Raw genomic sequence first — 5,120 nt, forward strand, 5'->3', positions numbered from 1 at the left:
TGAATATTAAAAAAATTTTAATTATTTTTTATTATCAAATATTTTTATTAATTCTCCGTGTTCTCGTTATAAAATCAAAAAAACATTCAAAAAAAAAAAAAACGAAAACGTGTAATCTCAACTCCAAATTATTGAATATTAAATAAAATAAATTTTAATTATTTTTTATTATCAAATATTTCCATTAACTTCTCCGTGTTCTCGTTATAAAACCAAAAAAACACCCCAAAAAAAAAAACGAAAACGTCTAACTCAACTTCGAATCGAAAAAATAAAATGAGACATTGTAACGTCAGTTTGGTACATTTTTTATGCATCACACCCACATTCTCATTGTATTAAAAGTCTTAGAGTGATAGAGTCTAAGCTTCTAGGTGGAGAATAGAAGTCTTCCTAAGTTCCTTTCCTTTTCATATAGTTTTAAATTTCCTTGGACACTAAGTCTTAGACTTTTCAGATGACGAAAAAATATTCATCGGAAAAAATTTTAAAAATGAAAAACTCGAAACAAAACCAGCGGTCAAAGTGTGAAGCGTAGGTCCAAAAATTACACCCACAGATATTTATACATCTAATATCATAATATCTTATGTCTATAAATACATCCAACTCTCAATCTCTAATCCTGAAGCTTCTACTTCATAAATAAATCCCCACCACTCAATTCTTTTTCCAAAACATTAATAATTATAATTGAAAGCATGAGGAATCCACCACCTCCTCCGCGACCAGGACCACCGGGTCCACCACGACGACCAGGACCACACCCTTTTGGCCACCCAGCTCCGCCGCCACCTGCCGTCCACCACCACACACCGGCACCACCACCACCAATTATTCACCATCCTCATCCTGCTCCAGCCCCAGCTCCTCCTCCTCCAGTGGTCCACCATCATCAGCCCCCGGGACCCGCCGCTTTTCCCGGCCCTGCACCACCGTACGGAGGTCCTCATCCTCCGCCTCCGCCGAGACCTTATTAATCATGTGATCAGTCACTGATCTCTATAGCTTGTACTAATAATTATAAGTGAGTTCGTTCATCGCATACTTATTTTATTTTTCTCCTTTTATTAGTAATTATAATCTTCTAGTTCTATGTATTCCTCTTTTTCAACCTCTCATATGTACCTTAACAATTACTTTATTTCACTGAAATAAACATATATTTGTGTGTGTTAGTGTGTGTTTTAGATTACATGTTTTACTATAAGTATACTATGATTAAGTGAAAATTTAATTTGGGAAAGATTATAAAGTACCTAAGAACTGTTAATTAATTTAATAGAGAGTAGGTAGTGATTTCATTTCAGTGAATGGTTGCGTTGGTGAAACTGAACAATAATGTAACTATCCCCTGTCCTTCGAAATAGGGTTCTACTATTAGTGATCTGTTCTTAGAGTTTATGATTTAGAATTTAACAAAATTAACATGTTTAATGGATCGTCTCACAATGACTTTTGATACAATTACTTTGTAGGACACTAATAACACCACCGGTGATTGGCAAAAGGTTTAAGAATGATACAATGGGTATCATATCAATATGGCAAGGAAGAATTTGATTTATTGATTATATATTTTAGTTTCTTTTATGGCATCTTTGGCTCGATAAATTAATTACTAATTTATTGTGAATTTGTCTATTGAATTAAAAAATATATATAATAAGAAGATAATATTATATGTGAAGTTTTGTTAAATTTTTTTTTACATAATACAAAAATCATCTTATTTATAGAGATATTATTATCTAATTTCATAAATATTTTATCTATTAACTACTGGTTATTACTAATTTAATTTTCAATTATTAACAACTTTACTAATATTTTAATATGCCCCGCAAGGGTGGGTGAAAGTGATTAATAATTTATAACTTGAATAAGTTTCGATGAGATGGTTAAGGAAGAGACGTGCGCCGCAATAACTATGGGTGGCGAAACGGGTTGAACTCGTCGGGTCGATCCGCTAAATCCGTTAAAAAGGGCGGGTTGGGCTAGGATTTGGAATCCGCCAAATTAAAAAAATCCGCCAAACCCGTACTGCCAAATTGGCGGATTTTGGCAGAGCGGGGTGGGCCGGTCCACCGAGTCGAAGATTATTATTTTTTAATTAAATAAAAGAGTGATTACTATTATAAAATTAATAATTATAGAATTTTCAAACACTTTTTTTTGTTTTTATTCTTCTTTTAGTTATTAATTTTATTTATTTTATTTTACAATTTCATATATTTATTCGAATTATGTGACTTATTATTTAAAATAAAGATAGTTCTATTGACAAATATTATTTTGAACAATTTTATTGTAGTTAAAAATTAAAAAAAGATAATAAAAAAATTATATTATAATTTGACTTTTTTTATTCGTATTTGATTTTTTAATTATTATTTTTTTAGTTAATTTTAATAAATTTTATTTTCAAAAAAAAAAGTCAAGCGGAGGGCGGGCTAGCATTTTGAACTCATTTTAGTTGGCGGGTCGGCCCGCCCCGTTTATGGAGCGGGCCTAGGCGGGGCGGGGCGGGGCGGGTTGGGACGGGCCGGTCCGCTTTGCCACCCCTAGCAATAACATAGAGGAAGAGGCATGTGGCGTGAGACATAGAGGAAGACAAAGGAAGAGAGAGGTGTGGCGTGGGCTGTGATTCTGGTTATGACAGAAAGGAGGAACATGACTTATGGTTAGGCATGCGATGATGCAGAGGAGACGATCTGCGGCTAGGTGACATATAGGAAGAAAAAGGAAAAGAGGATAGTGGTTAGGGGATGGATCCTCTCAATTGTTAAAAGAAATTGAGGGGGTAAAGTGTGATTTATAACCTTTTAATGCTCTCTCTCATGTTTTCTCTTGATCTCACTTATAAAAATGAATTGTGAGAGATCACACTTTACTCTCTCAATTGTTAAAAAAAATTGAGAGAATCCATTCCCAAAAAAAGAGAAGGAGACACTGCACTTGAGGGAGAGAGAACAACAGACGATCTTCAGAGAGTGCGTTTGGTGGCGGATACCATATTAAATCTAAAAGAAGAGAATAGAGGATTGATATCATATATTTTGTTGTTGTTTGATACGAGAGCTAAGTTATATATATAAAAATATTACCAACTAACTTCATAAATATTCTATCTACTAACTACTGGCCATTACTAACTTAACTTCTAACTATTAATAATTCTAATAATATTTTAATATTGTTATTGGTTAATGAATTACTGTATACATAAGATTTAAACTTTCGATATTTATTTAACCAAACAATAATATTAATCATTTGATCAATTTAAATTGGTTTAATTTTTTTATCAGATGAATTGGACAAATTTCAATTTTCATCATTACATCACAGATTTACACACTCATCACACATATAACAAATATAGGTTCATATATATATATATATATATATATATATATAAAATCCGGATGCGACTAGTGCTAATCCTCATCTGCTTATTGTTTTTTTTTATCTTTCTCTATGAAATTTGAATTGGCTCCCTCAGTAATTCCTAGATATCTTTTTTTCCGACCCAAATAAAATCACTTAAAAATGCCGAAAATTTCACTTCATGGATACTTTATAGTCCATATTATTTCCTTTTGTATTTTAGGCTTATTATCAACGACAAAAAGAATAAACAAAACAAGAGTTATTTTCTTTATCTGTTTTTGTCCACAGAGTTGTTCTTCTCAATAACATATCTCAGCTTTTAGATAAGAAACCGTGCATTGAAACGTTATAGTCTGCTACTGCTATTCATAAGTCCAATACAAATAAATCCGTTTCATGATATTTATTTTCACATGTTTTGGGCCCCTTAAAAAGTAAATGTTCAAAATAAAGCCTACCCGACCTAAAATAATGAAAATGGACAACACTATAGTTCGAACAAACTGGGGAGGGAAAAAAAAAAGCTAAGCACTAAAATTATTAGGCTCATTTGAAATTTAAAATTTAGAGTTTAATTGAGGAGAAGGTTGGTAAAATTGTTACATATTTTAATTGTTGCTGTACGTTATGCTGGATTCGTTATCCGTAAGACTTAAACAGTTAAACTTAAACACACAAGTAGACCTCGAATGCTCCAATAGGGAGAAAAATTTTATCTCAGGAGGAGAAAACTTGGAATTGCTCCAACAGGGAGAGATAACCACAAATCACCAAATCTTTCTTCTTCTTAACCAAACCCTTTTATAACCGAACCTTCTCATAACCGTATTCAAGTTCAGATTTCTCCTAGACCTGAAACAGAATCATTGAAACAAACACATCACAACATCATCACAAACCTTTTAACCACTATCGACAAAACTAGATGGCTGGAATATACCAAATATCCATTAAAGGCAGAACAATCAGATTCAAGCAAGAAGAGCACAAAGGTTTCCGAATGGACTGTCTCAATCTTGTAGGAAAATTTATCACTGAGAAGGAAATCAACTTCAGAACATGCAAAAATGCACTAGTGGGAATGTGGGAAAATCCTGAAGGAGTATTCATATCGGAAGTAAGCAAAAATAAAATACTAATCAGTTTCAAAAATCAGAGGAAGGGGCTACAGATCCTTAAGAACGGGTCATGGAGCTTCAGAGGCCAACTGCTAAATCTTAAAGTGTGGACGCAAAATATGGCAATTGAAGAGGTGGAGCACAATTTTATAGAGTTCTGGGTTCAAATCCATGGGTTACCGTTGGAGTTCATTAATAAAGAAACGGCAAAAAAGATCGGTGATATGATGGGCAACGTGAAGAAAGTGGAGGATCCAATGAAAGACAACATTCTGGTAAAAAACTTTCTAAGAGTTAGGGTGGCTCTGAATGTGACGGAGGCTCTCCCAACAGGTTTTTGGCTGGAAAGAGATAACTTGCCAAATTGCTGGATTTTTTTCAAGTATGAACGACTTCAAGACAGTTACTGTCTCAACTGCGGGATACTTGGACATGGACGAAAAGAATGTTCAGGAGAAACAAACATGGCCCCGTTCTTTAATTTCCTTGTTCTTATTTTTCTATTTTTCGGTTTCTATGCTTTATGTTTTGTCTATGTTTGTATCTTTATTACATGATCATTAGTGTTTAATGTCTATGTCTTAAAGCTATGAACGATTCCATGAATCT

At 33.4% G+C, this 5,120-nt stretch overlaps 1 long non-coding RNA gene across 1 annotated transcript; it reads right to left on the reverse strand.

The window, feature by feature from the left end:
• Window positions 1–3,942: 3,942 nt before the first annotated feature.
• Window positions 3,943–4,870, reverse strand: LOC148566267 (uncharacterized). The gene is made up of 2 exons (XR_015883702.1): window positions 4,334–4,870; window positions 3,943–4,245 (listed from the first exon to the last, which is right to left on the reverse strand). It is a non-coding gene; the product is annotated as an uncharacterized LOC148566267 (long non-coding RNA).
• Window positions 4,871–5,120: the final 250 nt, after the last annotated feature.

Source organism: Arachis ipaensis, chromosome B5 (assembly GCF_059453495.1).
Source record: "Arachis ipaensis isolate K30076 ecotype BB chromosome B5, ASM5945349v1, whole genome shotgun sequence".
NCBI lineage: Eukaryota > Viridiplantae > Streptophyta > Magnoliopsida > Fabales > Fabaceae > Arachis > Arachis ipaensis.